We start from the raw sequence: 22,190 nt of genomic DNA, 5'->3' as shown, positions 1-22,190 counted from the left end.
AATGTTCTAATTTCAATGGGTCGTAAAGTACACTTCCTGGAGGTGGCTCTTGATTTTGTACGGTGATTTCGGCTCTGAAGCGAAGAGTCAACCTGTGGAGCACAAACGTGGTTCTAGTTCACCCAGCATGCGTGACGCCCTGCGAACAGTTGTTCGTGGAGGAATGCAGGAACAAGCAAGGAATCAATGAAGAGAATAATGAATGACTTGAACTTTGATAAAGTTTAAAGACATATTTATCTTCATTTTATGTGCCCAAACATTTAGCCTGCAGGCATATATGTGCAGCATGCTCGTCTAGCACCGGCAGAGCCCAGAAAAGGAAGGCAGAGCCCTAGGAACTGGGGTTACAGAACTGATCTTTCACGTGGGTTCTAGAAACCAAATTTGGTCCACTACAAGAGTAGCAAGTGTTCTCAACTCTTGAGCTCCAGAAATGAACTTTAAAGGGGAAAACAGCAAAAAGCTAACTTTTCTCTTGACCTTCCTATATCTTATTTTCCTTGCACCAAGAGGAGCATAAAAATGTCAGTGACCTTTTGGCTGACTTCCAAGGGATATGGAAAAGGATAACAATGTTTGGGTGTGCCAAGCTTCTGGAGTTCCGTGGGGAGGAAGTGCAGGTTTTAATTTTATGATCATAAGCTACCTATAAAGCGGTCACACCTCCTAAAAACCTCTTGTGATGGCATCTTCAGTATCTTCAGACAGAGGAAGGGGCAGGTCATGTGCCCATCGGCAAGCTTCTGTCAATTCATCTGGCCCTTAGCCTGGTGACCTCTGGGGCTTAGTGTGGGCAAATACAGAATCGAGTTTATTTAGGTTGTGTGGTGTGAACTGGAGGGGTGTCTTCCTGCAGGGAACTGAAGAGGGGCCGGATGGGACTGACATCATCTTTCTCTGTCCGTTCAAAGCCCCGTGACTTGTATTAGACTCCAGGATAGAAGGAGGAAGGAAGACGGAAGACAGTGGATATGAAGCTTTTTCAAGTTTGTTATGTTTTTTTGCAGGAAGTTCTGACATTTTTAACACCAAACTTTTCATGCCACCATTGCAAACATACTGCTCTAATTAGAAAATGCAAATTAAGACCCCCCACCTCAATAAAGGGAAGCGGAATAAGAATAGAAGCTATTGATTGATTCTCTTATCATTGATCCAGACAATCTATCTAGATTTGCCTAGAGTCTAGACATAAAAACGTTTTCTGTACACACCGTTAAATATAGAAAGTAATATCTAAAACGTTTACTGCAATACGCAAAATAACTAGGGAGTAGGCACTGAAAACAGACACACATTACTAAATGGGATGATGCAGCCTCATGATAGCTGTCATTATTTTATTAATTATTACACTGCCAATGTACACCTAGACCTGAGCATACGCTGGAAAGAGCACATGAGAGATATGACTGGCATGAGCAAAGAAACTAAAACCATAACTCACATAGATTAGATGCCAGGCTGTGCCTAGGGACAATAGCATTTTTATTATATGAGGATATCACATGCTTTTAAAATACTATTTCTCTTTTAGGAGAAGCTGAATTTGTGCTGAGCCATAGTCTTGTGCAGGGGCCACACTAATCTTCTCTGTACCATTCCAATTTTAGTACACGTGCTCTCAAGGCGCGCACATGCTACCAAAGTGAGCACAAGTCATATTCTTATTTGCATGCAGGACACCAACACGTGGAAGTCCCATTATCTCTGATTCTGAATGACTTAATTACTTCTTCCCAGGATAGTTCTTCTTCACCTGCTTTCACTTTGTCAACGCAGACAGCAAACTGTTAGTCTCCTAAGCTGAAATCAAGGAGGCATTTCTTCCTCCTCTTGCTTTCATCCTCTAGACCAGACCAGGTCATCATTAGAATTGGGGACAGAAAATATATTATTTACTTACAAAAAGCAGCTTTCAAAAGGTGAAGTTACTATGGCTGGAGGCTGGAAGGGATACAGTCCATGAGAAAGAAGGCATTCAGGTAGGTGGCTCCACGGTGGCGGGAATGGACCAGGAAACAACCTAGAGGGATGGCTCTTGGCTGGCTTTTTCCTGTTTCCCTTTTGATTCAGCCTGGGGCCCATGGGATGGTTTCACTCAGATTCAGGGCTGATCTTTCCATCTCACTCAATCCTCGTTGGAAAAGCACCCCCCACACACCCTAAGGTGTGCCTCATTATCACCTTAGATACACAAGTTGACAATCAAACTTCACCATCACAGGAGACACTGAGCTTCATTTGGGGGTTGTCCCTTTAACTTCTGAGTCTTGTTTCTCCATCCCTCCCTTAGTTGGCTCCAGAGAAACTTTCTACTTTGTCCTCCGGGGGCCTCCTGTAGACACAGGGTGTGAAGGAGTCAAAAGAGGAGGGGAGAGAGCTGAACCTTGTGAGATAAAGAAGACCTAACCATCCACCTCCTAAGAAAGGCAAGTCAGCAGGGAGGGTCGGAGCATATCTCTCTTCTTGCTCAAGGACATCAGCACAGAGAACTGTTGAGCAGGGCCAGCAAATGCATAGTCCATGCAGGGGCAGAATACAGGAGCCAGAGGAGGACTCCCAAGGGGCTTTCCGGGACAGACAAGAGAAAGATAGGAAGAGAGAAAATAAAGGATGTTGTTGGCAGAAAGAAGAGCACTGACCAAGGTCAACAGCGTAATCTGGGACCAATGGTGCTTTGACGCAGTCAGGGTTTTTAGTTCTATGAATTCAACGTGGAAGTTCTCAGGCCCCGTTCTGGGAGCTAGGCAGGAAAGGAGTGGGCACCCAGGGTTCCTGGGCCTTTACCTTTGGCAATGGGAAACATTAGGAGCTTTTAATCTGTGTTTTCAATTGTTCATGTGGCTGAGAAGGAGATAATTGAGGAAGGTATTCTGGTGCTTCAGATAAAGCCAACAGCAGGTTGAGTCTCATCTCAGAGGCTAACAGTAGTGGATAGAGTTGAGAAGGATTTTGGAAGTCTGATAGCCAAAGTCAGGAAGTGCTGTGCTGTTGCCTGGGGCTTCCTCCCTCTTTATGAGCCACACTGAACCCCCTTGTTCTACCTAAAGTCTTACCATGTGCTAGGCATCACGCAGTGTGCTTGATCTACATGCCCATTTGAAGAGTCTCCCCACAAGGCAGGTAGCTAAACTACGGTTCAGAGACTGTGTGTCTAAGAAGGTCCAGTGAGCAGGTGACTAGAGTTAGAATTCATGTCTAGACAACCTGACTCCAAAACCCTAGCAAGATGGCCTCTCCTTTCTGCAGGCCTCCATGTGGTCCTGTGCTATTGCTTCCCGGTACATCCCATCCTTAATACTGGTGCTCTGAGCACTTCTGTCTTTCTGTAGTCTCCCCTCTTTCTTCCTCCATCACTACCTCTCCCCAATTGCTGACTCAACGGCTTTTCTATCACATAGATCCCGAGTCATACGCACACCTTAATAACACATTTTTATTTTGTTTTAATTTTGTAAACAAGAAACACATGGATGAGACAAAAATCTAAATAATCTAAACATAAAGACAGTATTGTGTAGACCTTTCTGGGACCGTTTCTCCAAAGGCAATGACTGTTACGAGATGATGGGCAAAAGATATACAAGTCCAAGGAGTTGCATACTATTCAGGTGACCAACAGGAAGAATTCTCACCTTCACTCCTCTAGAGTTTTAGCATAAAGCAGTGGTTCAGAATTGGTCACAAGATTCATTCAAATTATTTCATAAGTGGTGGCTTGTATTACTGGGTGCAATGGATTGCCCATGTCCAACAATGTTCTAGGCACATAGTATTCATAGTACCTGCTGATTAATTAAGGCTTGAATTAATCCATACTAGGTTAACTGGCACAATTCATGCAAACCTTGAATAGAGCCTTCGAGTACCACTTTTACATGGTTAGTTTTGCAATAGCATGTACTTAGTTGCTCATCAGTGTCTTTCTAGAACTCAGTAAAGCAGCTGAAAAGGATACTGCAATAGATGCTGACACTCTAGTAACAGTCACTGAAAATTCAGATGCTCAAGATATTCAAGTCTCTTTGCGCGGGTCATGCAATGCAAATTTGAGGAGTCTGGGCATAAATGATGGGAACAGACAGTGCACATTTTTCCTGCATGGCCCTATTATTTCTGCCATTTCCACCTATTTATGTGAGGTTATATACACATTTGAGCCAAATCTTAAATATTGGCTTTATTCCATTTGTAATATTTCATTAAAATGTAACCACCTAGACACTTCTAACTTTCCGGGGAACGAATCTCAAGTCATCTCCTAGGGAAGAAACAAATGCTTTTTCACACCACAACACAATGATGTCTTCGTTTAATAATGACATGGAGTTACATATCCTTCTTCTGATTTGGCATCTCTTACGCTGAGTTCATTTCTTTTGTTCTTCTGAGGGTTTCCGGTCATGATTTAAATGCCTGGAGTTCGGCTTTCAGGGCAGTAGCTTTTGATCTTTATTTGTAATGGCAGCAAAAGTTCTATGAAAGAGTTCATGTGTGCCTCACGCATTTTCCAAGCTCAAAGAAAACTCGCATTTCAGAGAAGGTACATAGCCAGTTACTCGGAAATGGGTTACAACGAAGTGGCAGTGCAATAAAGACAAGCTCAATTAACAGTCACCATAACGAAGCCAAAAGGAGGCAGTGCCATGCACAATAATGGTCCATTCCAACGTGAAGGGTGCTGGGGAAGAGCCACCTCTTCCCTAAACAAGCCACTGAATCATTCGGTTTAACAAGAGGATGAGAAGAGGCAAGGGGTCTCAGCTGAGGTCACAATGAGGAACATTGTGAAAAATCATTTCTGTCCACTTCCATCATTCTTAAAGAAATACCATCATACGAAAGAAGTGCGTTCGAGAATATCGGCTGTACCGTGTAGTGTGGGCTGTGAAATAAACTGCCTCATCATAGGCATCTTAGAGAGTGGATTATTTAGTTGCAGCAGTATGACTTCTAAGATGCAGGAGGTAACAGTGCAGGGAGAAATCAGAGGACTACTAGCTCGAGGTAGTGGGGAAGTGGGTCAGGAGACATTTCTAGGCATAAACAAAGACAGAGCACCGTGACCAGGATTGAGAAACTGTCAGTGTGAATGTAAGCCAGTGTAAATGGACCATAAACTTGCTGGGGGGTGTATGTCCATGAGTGTATATGCACAGACCTGTGTAACCGTGTGTGTGTGTGTGTGTGTGTGTGTGTGTGTGCATGCACGCTAAGAGGAGAGAGGACAACTGATGTAAAGGAAGAGCTGTGGGCTCGGAAGGCCTTCTCCAGAATCTGGACTTTACCCCAAAGGTCACAAGCGTCAGGAAGACTTCAAAGTAGAGAAGTGGTATGGGAATACTTGTGAGGCCAGAATTGAGGAAGAATGGGTAAAGAAGAGGGAGGAGATCGGCCAAGCAATAATTCCTGTGACCAGTGGTGAGGACCTGAACAGGGTGGGGCCAGTGGTAAGTGGAAAGCGAGTAGAGACTAGAGGACTCGGAGCGGCAGAGGACCAGCAGGACAAGGGAATGGCAGACAAGAGAGAGAAAAGTAGGAGAATCTGGGATGATAGTGTCATGGTTACTCTGGACGGCTAACTTGATTGGATGGAGATCCACCTAGGAGAGACGCCTCTGACCATGTCTGTGAGCACAGGAACAGACTGGTCTCAGTGTAGGAGGAAAGTAAGACCCACCCAGAAAGCAGGCAGTATAACTCTGGACTGTTTCCTCGACTGCTCATGGAGGAGAAAAGAGTACTGAGACACCAGATTCATCTGCTTCTCTACTAGAGTTGCCGTATGTGCCTAAAACCATAGCCAAGACCTCTCCACCGCACTTTCCCTCCACAACAGACTATAGCCTCAAACTATGAACCCAAACAAAACAAACTCTACCTTCCTTAGATTTCTTTTGTGAGATATTTTTCAATGAGAGAAGAAACAATACTAATGCCAGGCTTGGGTGAGTGGGCAGTGATAGAGCCATGACTCCCAGGATCTCAGAAAAACTAGGAGAAGCATTTAAAACAATGCCACAGTTCTCTATAAAAAGAAATATCTGAGGTGAACGGACATACCAATTACTCTGGTCAAAACTGCAATCATTACTCATTTTCTACATGTATCAAAAGTGTCATGTTGTGCCCCAAAGATATGCAATCTTAGTATGTGCCAATTAAAAAGTAAAAACCATATTTAAACTAAAATAAAAGAATACTGTACTCACATACAAACAATTACAGGAATAGACTTTGTGAGAGAGCTGTAGGTTGGGTGGCAGTAATTACATCAGGTGTTCACAAGTGCATTGTGATTTCAATCACTGTGAGGCTTGGGGTTATTTCTTGATACGTAAGAGGTTTCAGTTGAAACTGATGAAACATTTGGTCATGCATAGTGTTGATGGTTCTATAACAACATGGTAAACATACATGGTGTTACTGAACCATGGTTAGATAGTTGTAAAGGCAAAGTTACAAAAGGAAAGAAAGAAAAAGAAACAAGCTACGTGCCAAAGACGTAAGGATATAAAGATGTATGAGCAAAGAGGAGACAGAATGGAGGAAGGTACCAGTATGCAGAAAGGTGTAGTAAGTGACAAAGGAAATATATACAAATACTGAATGTGCAGAGAGGAAAATCAGCTAAATTCTCCCCCAAATAATCCAGACAATCTAGATATGTCACACAGACACCCCAAGAAACTCCAGTTGGATCAGATTATATGTAAACAAATAGAACACAAAATTTAAAAGAACTAGGAAACCATTTAGGTGAACATACCATTTCTGATGGAAAATCTTCAAAGTGAAAACAATGATAGAAATACAGGGCTTTTTATGCTTAAAAAAATCTTAATGCTTAAAGAGATAGGATATAATCAGAAATGTAAAAAAAATTAAACAAATATGGAAAAGACCAGTATTATTCTCTAGAGAGTGTTTGGGGATCAATAATGAGGCCAATAAGATGTAAGTCTAGGAATTGATACATGGAGAAAGACATGAGCACCAAGGACCAGCATGAGGCTAGAAAGTTGACTTACTCGGCAAGAAGCTTGCCTCACAAGGACCTGAGTTCAATTCCCTAACACCTAAACAAAATGGCAGGTATGGTGGCCTATGCCTGTATTCCAGAGCTGGCAGGGGGCAAGGACAGCAAAATTGCAGGCACTTTTCAGCCACTCAGTCTAGCAGAATCAACGAGAGACCCTGTCTTAAGAAATAAAGTGATGAGTATGTTTGAGGAAGACAGAAAAATCAATATCTGGCTTACACATACACACACACCTGTGCAAACACATGAATGTGTATACATCCATATCAAGAACCAGGGCAAATAATAAATAAATGCATGAAATATTCAGCATCAAACCCATCAGAGAGATGCAAACCATAACAATGAAAAATGGTTTCATCTACTTGGTGTTCAGTGTTCCCACCCCAGCACTCTGAGCACCACCTCCCCACAGAACTCCATGAGGATTTGCATCAAGAGCCTTGCACACAGTTCTGTCCTGTGATACAGTGATTGCAAGGGAGGGAATCTATCCTAAAGACATTTTCAGACAGGCGCGTCATGATAGGCTATTTAAAGATGTGGCGATCGCACGACCTATGTCTCCCACGATGGCTCCATGCACTCCTCCTTCTCCTTCAGTGCTCAGCCTTTCTCTGAACTCCAGCCACACTGCCGTCCCTGGTACACACTGCCACATCATCTTACTTCCTCTCAGATAAGGTTCATGATGCTGATACCCTCTGCACTGCCCAGGTATCTTGTCTAGCTCATCATCACCCTGAAGGTCTCTGGCACACACTGATCACTCAGAGTCTTTAACCCGAAGTACTCATTGGATAAATGCACAGATGAGTCAACAAATGAACGACTGTTGAGAAAAATACTGCAACTTTCTGTTCCTTTTTTTCCTTTATATTCTAAAATTCCAAAATGATTTTCCTGGACATTTTCATACAGGAGGACTATAATAAATGCAATTAAAAAGTAGTTTCATTTTCTGCAGTTCATCTACTGAGTTAAAAATCAATGCTTCAAACTGTGAAATGCTTACTCTGTAGGATTTAAAACTAATAAACCACAGTCTTTTAAGACTTGTTTTCAATTATTTATTACAGGAAACTAAACTGAAGCAAGCAGCAGCAGTGAGCTGGCTCTCTGTGTGTAAGTGGCCCAAGTGTGCTCCACTCTGCCCCAAAGTCAGTATGTTCTGGGAGATTTCCAAAAGCAGGGCTTTCGAGACCCAAAGCCATGACTTCTAAACTACAGCTGTTGCTATCAGAGTTTTCTAATTCTCCCTTAAATGGTGAATAAATAGTAATAAGCAATAATTATAGATAGTATAAACAAAGAGCATATAATTAATAATAATTACTACTATTATATTACTGCCGATTTGCACATTGATTTATAAGTTAAAAATGCCAGGTAAAGCATGGGAGCTAGAGATGGTGCTCATGCCTGGAAGCCCAGAACCTGGAGACTGAGGGAAGAGGATCATTGCCAGTTTAAGGCTAGTGTAGGTTACATAATGAGTTCTAAGCCGGTCTTGGCTACAGTGTGAGATCCTGCCTCAAAATGAAAAGAAGAAAAACCATAGAAAAACTAAAATCTAACAGGCAAAGGTAGGCTGTGCTGTCCCTGAGAAATAGGTCAGAGGACATTAAGATTCCAGTGATTTGCACATCTGCCACCACCAGGCAAACTTCTGTCTCCCTACTTCTACAGCCAGTGGTTTTCTTGCTGAGTGATCCTCTTCACTGCAGTAGTCTAAGCTACAAAAGCCATAGGGTCTTCTGCTGCCACACTTTCCTCTGCCAAGAACATTTTCCCTCTATCTCCTTCCCCATCTTCCTTTCCAAAGATGCCTTCTGTGTATTCTATCAAGGAATGAAGTGTGCCGTATTTATAAGCCAGCTTTGCTACCTGCCGGTCCCTGTCTAAATTCCTGAGTCACAGTGGATGTAATCCCACCTTGTGGTTTGGCTCTAAATTCTGGCTCCTCACAGCCCCCATTTTAGCCTGGGTGAAATTTGTCTCCCAACTCAGATTATCCACTTAAATTGTTTAAGTTGTCCCTCAGTCTCTCTTGAGAAGAAAACCTCGCTTGTTCTCAGTCTTCATTAAAAATAATAAGCAGTATTTGTTTTTGAAAACAGAAGCACAAACTTGCAAATTCTCTGCCTGAGTCCATCACTGCCTGAAAAGTAAAAGGATCTGAAAATTTGCTCTGGTCCTTTTAGAGACCACCAGGAAATCTCTCAGTTGGGCAAATGAGGGCGGGAATGAGGACAGCCTACTTTCTTCTGCCTCCTTCCTGCCTTATTCTCACAAAATTCAAACCTAGTAAAAGTCCTTATAATTCAATCATTCTTGAAATTCTTTTTCACGTCCTCTAAAGCAGTGCATTGACAATCTAAATGCTTTTCCCCAAGATCAATCATCTATTAATATTATGATGTTACACTTTACAGTTAGACTTCAGGGTAAAAAATGAATTTCTACTGATATCACAAGTCCATCAGAAATAGTGAACTGCATCAGATTAAAACAAATGAAGACGGCTGGCCTGATGGAATTACTCACACTCCTGAGTATTACATGAGGAGCAAGCTTGCCTGGGAGAGGTTACTGGCAATGTTTCAAATGGAAGAGAAGAAAGGAGCGCACAGCACAGTAACAGTGGAGCTCCCTGTCTAAAGGGCACGCCCCCGAGGACCCTCTAATGTCCTTTAAAGGTGAGCTGCATCATATGAGCTCTGCAGCTCCCAGTAGAGGCATGTCTGAGGACAGAGAGCACACACAGTGCTCACACAGTAGGACACAGGCAAAAGGCATTGATACTGGATAAGCAGAACAGCATGCTGCACCCCAAAGACTACCTAGGCTGCAAGTTAAAGGTAATAACTCCGGTTCCTACCTAAAATGTTACTGCTTACGTCTCTGGCATCTAAGGGAAGGGGTGCAATTTCCCAGCTATTAATTTGAGGTAGTGCTAAGGGTTTATGCTGGTTGGGTGCTATCGGCTTATTGGTAAGGGAATGTCTAATCTGCCATGCCTTCCTTCTGGGTCAGACCTTGCTACATCAAGGCTAATCCAGTATATCCCACTGCTGGTCAAATACATTACTTAGAAAATAAAGCCAACTCCTCAAATATGCAAACTTCTGTCTCGTTTAATCCTCTCAGACCTTACCAGACAAAAGCATCCACTATCACTACAGTTCACTGGGCAGAGGAGCAGCCTACGGCTGGAGTGGGCACTGGTGCAGAAAAGGGCAGAGGTGAAGAGCCTGGGCATGCGGCAAGAGAAATTAAAACAGTCCGTCAAGCAGGTGGTGCAGAGTAGAATTTTACAGTCCATCTGCCTACTGAGGTGGATGAACTTCTGACCTGGAGCCAAGCATGTGCCTTGGACTTCCCTGACCACCAGGTTTGCTAACGAAACCGCTCGTATGTATCAGTGCAGCAAAATCAAGCAGACGAACCTCGAGGAGGACCAGGGGCCGTAAGGCAAAGCCAGAAGAGCTGCTGCTGATTCCTAAGTGCAGAGTCTTCCTCCTGCAGTCACTAGGCCACTTAAGGGCCACGAAGATTTTTTTCATCTTAAGATTTCATAGTAATTTCTTGGACATTGATGTCATAAGTTTAAAATTAAAACTTGATATGTCTATAGTTTAGGGTTTCAATATTTTTACTTCTTTAGAAAATTAAAGGTTGCTTGTTTTCCTTAATACGTCTTAAAAATAAGCATGTTTCTGTTGGGTTGATATCCCTGGGAGCCTGCTCTTTTATTTACTTAAAGTTTTTGAAGGAACAGAGGAGGAGTGGATCTCAGGGAGAGGGGAGGTGTGGGAGTGGAAACTGGGAGAAGTGGAGGTAAGGGAAACTGTGCTCAGGAAGTAACATATGCAAAGAATAAAAATAAAATCAAATAATAAACAAGTTTCAAGTTCATTTATACCCATATCCTTTTAATGGAAATTAAAACAGCTAGTTAGGTAGGTAAACACAAGAATACAGATTATTATTATATTTTTTAAGCAATAACAAGCAGTTCTTTTTTATTTTTTTAATTTTTTCTTTCCCATGTTTTTATTTATTTATTTATTAAAGATTTCTGTCTCTTCCCTGCCACCGCCTCCCATTTCCCTCCCCCTCCCCCAATCAAGTCCCCCTCCCTCATCAGCCCAAAGAGCAATCAGGGTTCCCTGCCCTGTGGGAAGTCCAAGGACCACCCACCTCCATCCAGGTCTAGTAAGGTGAGCATCCAAACTGCCTAGGCTCCCACAAAGCCAGTACGTGCAGTGGGATCAAAAACCCATTGCCATTGATCTTGAGTTCTCAGTAGTCCTCATTGTCCGCTATGTTCAGCAAGTCCGGTTTTATCCCAGGCTTTTCCAGACCCAGGCCAGCTGGCCTTGGTGGGTTCCCGATAGAACATCCCCATTGTCTCAGTGTGTGGGTGCACCCCTCGCGGTCCTGAGTTCCTTGCTCGTGCTCCGTCTCCTTCTGCTCCTGATTTGGACCTTGAGATTTCTGTCCGGTGCTCCCATGTGGGTCTCTGTCTCAGTCTCCTTTCATCACCTGATGAAGGTTAATATTCAGGAGGATGCCTATATGGTTTTCTTTGGGTTCGCCTTACTTAGCTTCTCTAGGATCTCTAATTAAAGGCTCAATGTCCTTGGTTTATGGCTAGAAACCAAATATGAGTGAGTACATCCCATGTTCCTCTTTTTGGGTCTGGCTTACCTCACTCAGGATAGTGTTTTCTATTTCCATCCATTTGCATGCAAAATTCACAAAGTCCTTGTTTTTTACTGCTGAGTAGTACTCTAGTATGTATATATTCCATACTTTCTTCATCCATATGCAACTAAAAATCTTTGTAGTCTCTCCACAAAGAGAGACTTAGGTTGTACTGAGGTTTACATTACGTACACATATTTACAAATTGTACACTTATGCATCTTGAATCCACGAAATAAATATCTCTCCTGACTACATTTGGTTGTACTTGACTCCCTCTACTGGATAAAAATGGTATTTTTAAAAATGAAAAGCCTACATTTTTTCTTCAGATTTTGATACATGAAATAAAGATAATTTTTAAAATTTCTGACACATTAATTTCATCAAAACCAGAGGGGAAACAAGTGAAAAAAAAGACATGCCACTAAGAATCATAATGGGTGAAAATAGGGAATGCAATTCTGAGTATCATCCAACACTAAAAAAAGATAATATTCAAAACAAGGCATTTTGAAACTAATTTTAATACTTATATAAGTGTTCGGCAGTTGTCAACTTCCAGAATACACATGATTTTTAAATGAATGAAAAACAAAACAATGCAGAATGCAGTTCGAAGTCTAAGAGGTCAGTGACTTGAAAGATTTCTGAAGTATATTTATAAAAATAAAAATGTTCCTATGCTGGAAATAAATGGCTTAGGACTCCAAATGGCCTTATTACGATGGCACAGTGGCAATGGACCAGCTAAGGGACATCTTACCCATAGTTCCTTGAAACCATTTTAATGGTCAAACCTGACCAGAGCTGAAGATGGGACCTGCCAACCTCTTTCTATCTTACAGGGTGTGAATATTCATAAACTCCACAGCAGTGATTATCTTACAGGGTATGAATATTCATAAACTCCACGGAAGTGATTAATTACTTGTGTGATTGTAGGCACAGTGATTAGCTGTGAAATTCCGTGGAGCTGTTCTTGAATGCTTCCGGGGGTTATGGTTGCCTTTTATGAATGCACAGGAAATATGAATAAAGGGGTGTGCTATTTGGTCAAGGCTTAGAATCCAGGATTCCATTCTGCATAAGTGACGGTGAACAAGCAACACCACCATTTTAAAGGAAAGCAAATGTCAGTGTGTGGCTATGTGCAAAGACTGGACAGCTCACTAGAGTACGAGATTGGGTTTAGTGAAATATTTATATTAGATTAGAATGAGCTGTCTTCCCAGTCCTTACCTGGTCACTTGATACAAGCTGTGTTAGATCTTGACAGCAATGTATAAAATAAAACACTACTGTCATTTTATACATGAGAAAACTGAGACTCAGTGTGACTTACGGCTGTTGTGAGGACAACCAGGACTTCAACTTGAGCCCTGATCTTGCAGAAGTCCCAAATCCAGTGGGACAGAAGCTGAGTCACCTTAATGACATCAGAACAACAGAACGGTGTTGCTAGGCAACAGGTTTTGCTGATATGAGGGTAAGCACCAGATGCACACACAGGTGACTTTATGTCTTACAGCTAACTTATGATAGTGACATCTGTATGAATTCAGATTCAGTGCAAGGTAAGGAGGCCTTGCTCAATTTTCAGAGACTTCAAGTTCCACAAGGGGGGATACTGGTTTGCACTCTTCACCAATACAACCCACCAACATTATACTGTCAAGTCATTATCAAAACAAATATTGAATTAACGAATGAGCTGATGGGGAAAGAAAGGCAGTGAGCCCCATGACCTTGGCTGCTTCTTGGATGCCGTGTGCAGCCCTGTATGTTCTCCTCTATGCTAGTGGAGCTCTCTAAACCAGGACCACAGCATCCTTTTATCCCCAGCACCACTTTCACCATTAGCGCAGAACAGATGTTTGTGAATGGCAGGGAATGACTATGGAAATAAATCTTAAGGGTTCTTCAAACTCTCTATAGATTTACTTCTTGGTCTAGAGATAGAAACTGAGACATCTAGGGCTCAGACAGAACATCACCATGCAAGAATGATGGTGATTGCATTATGTAGTGTACTAATTCTGAACAGCTAGATATGTGTCTAATGTTGAGGTGAATCCCAATAAATCTAACACAAATAGGATATTTCTAAGGACACAGTGCTTATAAATGTGTTTCAAGTGCACAGCTTAAAAACTGAATACAATCTTTATTCTAGAATAGTTTTTATAAAACATGATGAATACAAGACTAGGAGTTCCAAAACACTCTGTATACAGTCTGCCCTTCTACTACTTACTACCTTCTGAGCAAATGACAGCTTTGTCAGAATAATGAATGGATGCTGATGCATTATTAACTAAGCTCCATGCTCCTAACAGTTCCTTAGCATTCACATTGAATCTCTTTGGTCCCAGGGTTTCTTCCAGGAGACTCACTGCACACCATCACCATGTCTCCAGGTCCTCCTCTATCGCGATCGCTCCAGCATGCCTTGATCTTGAGAGTCTTGGACTATCTTCCTCAAGTAGAATTTACCTGATGTTCAGCCATGAATAAATGAAGATTATAAGTTACTGGAAGGGAGGAACAAAGAGAAATGTCATTTCCTCCGTACTATATCCAGCATGCAGATGCAGCCTCAGTTTCTGAACAGCTGGATACAGAGGCATTTGCCAGGTTTCTCTGTTGCAGTCTCCTCCCAGCTTTGGTTTTCTGTGATTTTGGAAGGAGGTCCGTATCTGTAACTCCCTGGCGGAGTAGAGGCGTATGCTATATCTCTCTATAATGCTTTCCAGAAAAGCAGAGGACCCAATTATGCCATAAGTGAGAAAAGAGTTTGATGAGAAAATGCACTCTTCCCTGAAAACTGGCTCCAGGAGATCTGAAGAAAGAAGAAAGAGGATGGACGGAAAGAAGAACGAGGAGGAGGAGGAAGAGGAGAAGCATCACTGTTCAGCAGGTTTTCATCAGCTACATATCCTGTAGTTTTGCTTTTCAGTAAAGACAAGTGTGCCAGTCATTTCTTAGAAATATGTCTTGCTTTCGAGGTAAGTTCATATTTATTTGCTTATATCATTGGGTGTGACATTTATAAGCCCAAAGAATTTATTTCCTTTCTAAATATTAACCTCATACCTATAGGAAATATGGAGAAAGTCCTGCGTGCCTTCCCTGGGAATTAACGCTGCCTTGGCCCCTGAGTTAATGACGTTAAATACAAAGGAGAAATCCAGCCCCCCACTCTGTCATGTACTCTGCAAGACCTTTATGATTAAGGACAATCTTAGCATAAATAATGCACAATCAATAATGTAGCAAACCAAATTGCATTTAAAATATTAATGTTGGTTCTTCTTTATAAAGAAAACTACAAATTGTCATCCAGACTGTGGCTTCTGAAGGTAAGGGGGACAATATATGAATGAGCCTGACTACTTCACTCCCCTCTCTGAAATGAATTTATACAGGAAACTTCCACAGGCTTCCCTGGCCTTTCTGGATTACCACAGCACCGTTTGTTGTAGTAGAACAAAACGTGATGCTTCTGCAGATACGAGCTAAGCTACTGGGCTTGGCTCACACGGGGTGGATTGGTATTTGCGCAGTCTGTTGTGATTTTATGGAAGATAACTCCTCCTTCATTCTTCAACTATAGTGAGATAATTTACTAGTGCAGTAAAGTGGCTTCCAGTATTGATCTAGAACTCAGGTAACTTGATTTAGAACCTGCTTGCGCAAATCCCCGCTTTTAAGAAAAAGAATTATGAAAACCATTTGATTAAAATTGAAATGAACAAGAAAGCAATGAGACCAAGGGATTTTAATGAAGGGTATTTTTAAGAGTTTGAACGGGAGAAGTCAAACTGGCTAAAATGGATTCTGAATTGATGCATCTCAGCAGCCATTAGCAAATGCATCTCGTAAATATACCTTCACATTCCCATGCCCAAATTAGAAATACCTAAGGATTTATGAACATAATTAAGTCATCAAGAAAGTTTTTCTGAGCATAGAAATCTTATCTGACCTTAGATCAACAAAAGGTTTTATATCAAGAAAATTAAATTTTCTTAAACCTTGTCATAAAACAAAAGTCACTTTGGTGATTACATACATTGATACTTGGTACTATAGAAGTAGAAAGGTATTTTATCTTAGCAATCATTAAAAATAATTATATTTCAGTCAAAGGAAATGCAGTGTGGTAAGAGACAAAGCCGTTGAAACTGTAATTTTACATACTTGTAGTCAAACTCCAGTTTCCCTCTTCCTATTATGTAAGCTGTAGCAAACCCATGAAATTTTTGCCTCCTAAACTGTTAGGAGCTAGTGGTGCAACAGTAGGGAAGAGCTTGGCTTGGTGTGATCGCTAGCCATGTAGAACCCGGCTTGGTGTGATCGCCATGCAGAGCCTGGCTTGGTGTGATCGTCATGTAGAGCCTGGCTTGGTGTGATTGCTAGCCATGTAGAGCCTGGCTTGGTGTGATCACCATGTAGAGCCTGGCTTGGTGTGATCACCATGTAGAGCCTGGCTTGGTGTGATCACCATGCACAGTAACAAACTTTGCTTGCTCACCTGTAATGTTAGTGTGAGCTCACCGAGGACAGTGGGCAGCCTTTGAAATCTATGGACCATAGGACAATATCGCCAGACTGAGTTCAGAACCAATGATATCTAAAGAGTCACGAATGAACAGTGGATATGCAGAAAGTTAAAAATATTTTCATAGACCACTTCTCATCTATATAAGCCTTTGAACGAGAAAAGAAATGAATAGTCCAACAGACTTCTTTCTCATCTTCTAAAATAAAAATACATCCCTCGAATTTTCCTTCACTAACTTGCCTTACAGCAGCATTTTTTTCAAATTAGGACAGGGTAGCAATAAGTATATCTATGGAAATCCAAATCAGAACCTACCTATGAAATAGGATAGCGACTGCCTACTACACAGGGTTATCAGCCGGCGGCCTCATTACCCAGTCTGTATTCATTGGTCATTTGAGTCCAGCAGTATGCATGTTATGGAAAACAGTGATAATGAAATCAGTCTCCAGTCACGGCATTTAAAATGCGGGAGCCACTGTGGTACATTGACGTCTGGGCGCCCTGGGAATCTTGGCTTTCCCATCAGAGAGAATACCCAAAAAGGGGCAGAAGCAGACAAGTTTGTTCCTGAGAGTCACACTTTTAGTAGCACTACCTACTTTGTCCATGGCCCATTTTACCACAATGGGTCATCGGGACTAAGCATGTTGAAGTCTGCAGGCTCTGTTGAGCTAGCCCTGCCCTTCACCGGCCTGGGATAGCTGGCCCTGCTCCACGCTGGACACTGCAGCAGGACAGCTGGCCCCCTCCCTCGGGGAAGAGCTGCCCCCACCCCCACCCTGCACAGGCTACCACGCATAGGCTACCACATTCCTTGTTCATCCTTCACAGGCTTTCAGAGCTTTCTCTCTGGTAACTTCCCTGGATGTTTCTTCCCTCTCTCAAAGCTAATTTACCATGGGCACACCTCTATCAGGGACAAATGCCCCATATTATCATGTAATCTGTTGATTTACATGTCTGTTTCTCTTACCAGTTGTATTAGACTTCATCTCATTGACATAAATGATGTATGGGTGTTAGCAAGTCACAAGTCACTATGTAGTCTGTGCGTACGCTCTAGTGCTCTGTGCGCATGGGCTAAGACCCCTTTAAAAGCGTGCTCCACCCGTTCCCCCTCTCTTTTCCACTGCTTCTCCGAAGACGCACGTAGGCCTTTCCACCTCTCCCTTCCAATTCGTTCTCTTGCACTTTCTCCTTTTTTCCCAATAAACCTCCAACATGAGAGTTTGTTGTATGGTGTGATTCATCCTTGCCATCATTTTAAAAACTATAACAGTGGAGGGGAGGTTAAATATTTGTTTTAATTCAGAAGTTTCAGTCTATAGTCCTTGGTCTATGGATTCTGGGCTTGTGTGAGGCAGAAGCTCACTGTGGCATAAGCATGTGATATAGACCAAGAGAGCACACGAAGGGTCTAGGGAGAGGAACTGTTCCCATGACATGTTCCTAGTGATTTACTTCTTCTAACCAGGTGCCACCTCCTAAATTTCCTGCCGCCTAGAACCACTCACTTATTATACACCCATTAAGGGATTAATCCATTAAATAGACCACAGTCCTCAGAATCCAATCACTTTCCCCAAAGTCACTATTTGACAACTACGGTCCCAGGACATGCACCCCTGTGGTACAATTTATCTTCACACCATAACACCAGTCAAAGGGCTCATAAACCTCTGCAGAGCTCTGCATCTGCTGCCTGTATGGTCAGGAATCATTCATTAAATTATCAAAGTTAAAATTGACAGAAATGGCTGGGAGTTTCCTTAGAAAAAAGATGATCTACTTAAAACTATCATTTAACTCTATAGCTCTCACACCATCACTGGTCCTCCCTCCAGCAGGGTCAGCTCCAGTGTGCTTCCCAGGTGAGGTACGTGACTGTGGTGAGGGGTGGAGGGTTAGGGAGGAGGTAGAAGGTGGACAGGCAGCTGTACCCTGAGGAACAGATCAAGTTCTCCCAGGCCTGTGAAGGGTGTGGCCGGCTCAGCTCAGCCCCTAAACACCAACAGGAATGGTTTCTATGACCCCTGTGGTAACATAGGTCATGGGCATCAACACACACTCCAGCTGCAGCAGGACCATGGACATGGCCCATGGCAGCGTTGCAGTCCGGATGTCACCATGGTCCCAGTGGTAACAGGTTACCCAGATCAGTATGGTCCTGGCAGCAGCATGGCTTTGCACACCAGCATGATCTCAGGTGTCTGACCAGACCCTCGACATATGCATGGCCTTCGACAGACGCCCTTGCCTGGATGGCTTCACGACCCATGGTGACAGCTTGGTTATTTGGATCAGCACAGCCACGGTGGTGGCACAGCCGTTGGACACCCACATAGCCACGGGTTGCAGCCTAGGCCCTGGGCATCTATGTGGCCTTTGGAGGCAACACTGTCCACAGACATCAATAGACGCCAGCTGTAGTAGGATCACAGACCCAGACATAGTTCCAGGCAGCAGCCTGGGTTCTGATGTCAGCCTGGCCACTCGGATCAGCATGGCCCCCAAGGCAGCAGGGCCATCAGACACTAATGTGGCCCCAGGGCGTGGCCAGACTCCTGACCTTGGCATGGCCTTTGATGGTATCAGGAGCTACAGACAGCAACACAGCCCTTGACTGCAGTAGGGCTATGGAACCAGATATGGCCCTTGGCATCAGTCCTGGCACGGATATGACACTGTGGCCCCAGGTGATACTACTGGCCACTTAAATTGGCAGAGTTCCAGCAAGGGCACAGTCCTCGGACAACAGCATGATCTCAGGTTGCAGCCTCGGCATCTATGTGGCCTTTGGTTGCAACATGGGCCACTGGATGTCAACACAGACTCCAGCTGTGATAGGCATGGACCCAGACATGGTCCTTGGCAGCAGCCTGGGCCAAGATGTGCCATGGTCCCAGGTCGCAGGGCAGGCCACTCAGTTCAGCATGGCCCCAGGTGGTGGCCAGACTACAGGCCTCTGCATGACAGGAGGAGTCACAGACATCAACACAGGCCCCCATAGATGATCTGGGGCCTTTGACCAAGACTTGCTTCTTAGCAGTAGGCTAGGCCCAGACATCTTTTTGGATTGGACAAGTAGGCCATCCATGCACGTCAGCCTGTTCCTAACCACTCTCACCTCTTCAGATTGGCCTCTCCCCAGCACATAAACCTTTCTACCTCTCTCTTCCATTTCCCCACCCTGTATGGACTCACAATAATGGTGCCTGACCACCTGACACCTGAGGGTGTAAGAGCAGCAGCCTGACCCTGCCTATCCTTGCTTGCCATGCAGTGGCATGGGCGAAGGGAAGATACTCTCTCCGCTCCTGCCTCTTGGTACCTGCGATAGGCAAGAGAGCTGGACCCAAATCACAAGAGACTGAGAACCTGCGCTGTCCCTCACCTGCTACAGCACACAGAAGAGCAGGCCCGGAACCCTTCCTGGGCAACACACTAGACCTGGCACTGTTGTTAGGGATGCAGCTAAGCCAGCCTTGAGAATGTGAGAGCAGGAGAGCTGACCCTACCCCTCTGTTGTATACCTCCACAGCAATCGGGAGAGAGGGCCCTCATCTCACCTTAGCAAAACAGTAGAGATGCCTCTGGGAGCATTAGTGATGGTAAGCCAGACCTGAGGACCTGAGGGGAGAATTGGCCCCACTCCTTGCTGCAGATGCCTTGGCTGAACTACACTAGGCTGTGCTTGAGAGCACCCCCTCGTAGAGGTTATGAGGGAAAGCTGACCAACACAGCCATCACCAGGCCCAGAACTAGGACTAAGAGTTGGTCCACGCCAACATCTATGAACTGTTGGAGCAAGTGAAGGGGACGAACCTACAGATCCGAAGCTGCAGCATCTCCAGGACACAGGACAACAGGACATCCTAGAGGAGTCCCCATGAGAGCCCAGTATTGGCACCTCCCAATAGTGCCACTCCCCATGAGATGATGGGGCCAGTTACACTCAAACTGCCGCACTCTCTACCCGTTTCTATTCCTAAGGTTATAAAAACAGCCTTCAGCAAGGTTCAGGGGTTTTCACGATTGTCTGCAAAGGCTGACTTTCTATTTGGCTCTGACCCATCAGACAGTCCTTGCTACATCACTTGTACTTTCTAGAACTCATTGTATGGATTGCTCTTCCTCAAACAGGCCTTCATCCCACCATGGCCCCCAGGACCTCTCCTTACACAATGGACTGCTGCATCCCTATTTCCTCCATCAGATCTGACCCCCAACATTCAACAACTTTAGAATGGCTGTCAGTCCATCTGTCTCCCTTCTAGATAAACACTGTTAGTAGGAAGAGTTCTATTCCTCTTTGTTACCTTGTGTCAAAGGTCTGCCTGGACTAAGCCAGACAACCACTCCTTAGAAGTTTAATAAATGAACGTTTGGTTACCTTTCCCTAAGACTGATGTTTAGAAGAATAATGACAGGAAGCTGTGCAGACGTATAACAAGTGGGCAGACAGGCACAGTGACAAACATCTCGATCAATGGTTCTCAACATGTGAGTTGTGAACTCTTTAGGAGTTGAACAACCCTTTCACAGGGATCCCCCTAAGACCATCAGAACATATCAGATATTTACATTATGATTCATAACAGCAGCAAACTTACAGTTATGAAGTAGCAACAAAAGTAATTTTATGGTTGGGCTCACAGAAAGATGAGGAACTGTATTAAAAGGTCACAGCATAGGGAGGTTGAGAACCACACCTAGATTAAGAACAGGGCTGCTGCTGCCTCCCTCCCTCGTCCTCTGCTCTCCTTAATCTGTCTTCACCAGCTCTGCAGGGGGAACTTAGGTGAAGTTACTTTGGATCTACAAGTTTAGGAGGTTGCACTACTTGGAATAATTTAAAAGCATGTTCCCTAAGAGGGACATACACTCAGGTTAGCCAGTCTCTGGGTAGTCCTTGGGCTGAAAGGAACAGCATTTACCCAGTGTAAATATTTCACCTGGCCATCTATGTCATTGCACAGATGGTGTTTCCTAGAGTTATTTATACCCACTCCTGTGAAGTAGGATTTACTCTGGTTGATATATGTAAGCTTACAGTAATTTCCTGTGAGAAATGAAAAACCCTTATTTTTCTGGTGTCAGTTCCTTTATCTAACACAATTAAAGCTCCCTCACCTTTCTGTATTAAAGAGATCAATGAAAACTACTTTGACAGGTAAAAACAAAAGCATAAAAGCCAAGTGCTTTTTTTCATATTTATCCCAAGCCCACATGAATACACTTAATTTGCATTTTTCTTTGTCAAGTATAAACAGTTTGAAGATGCAGCTTGTAATCAGGAAAGAAGATGCTCTAATATTTTGGTGAATGGTTTCCCATCTGATTACTTTTTATAGTCTCGTGGGAATGGGACAGCACCCTGGCCCACTGTAGGTGGATATATGGAGGTCCCGGAGGCAGCGCTGGGAATCTGTATGGGGAACATTCATGAAGGAAGCTGGATATCAAGCAAGCTGAACATTACCATTTCAGACTTACCAGCCTGTAAAAAAACAGTCTTCCAAATGAGTGTGTGGGTTCGAAGCACATGCATTTAGGTCTTAGAAGAACTGAATTAAATGCCAAAGGCCCCTGTCTGCCCAGAATTCTGCAAATGGGACCATGTTCAGGAGCACCACACAGCAGGAGGAGATTTATAGGAAAGGTGTAGACTTTACCTCTTGACACACTTTTGATAGCATCATGTATCTCCTGCCACAGACTCTCATGACAGAAAGGAGATCCTCGGTTGGGTGCCCTGCTGGTCTCCCTTCTTCAGCCTTCCCACAAGCTAACACACACACCCTGGTGGGAATTGGATCTGATTATGAAAATGTGATAAGAACAGATTATAAAACTGTAATT

General features: G+C 43.5%; 1 protein-coding gene and 1 pseudogene across 8 annotated transcripts in view; both read right to left on the bottom strand.

The window, feature by feature from the left end:
- Positions 1-22,190, bottom strand: part of Grip1 (glutamate receptor interacting protein 1) — a 640,059-nt gene that overhangs the window by 288,494 nt on the left and 329,375 nt on the right. The gene's annotated exons all lie outside the window — the stretch shown is intronic.
- LOC121465025 lies at positions 1,570-1,640 on the bottom strand (annotated as a pseudogene).

This window comes from Microtus oregoni, unplaced genomic scaffold, assembly GCF_018167655.1.
Source record: "Microtus oregoni isolate MIOR12 unplaced genomic scaffold, Mior012 000001F_ref0000356, whole genome shotgun sequence".
In the NCBI taxonomy this organism is placed as follows: domain Eukaryota; kingdom Metazoa; phylum Chordata; class Mammalia; order Rodentia; family Cricetidae; genus Microtus; species Microtus oregoni.
The sequence above is the reverse complement of the archived record's forward strand: the minus strand, read 5'-3'. Positions and strand labels throughout refer to the sequence as shown.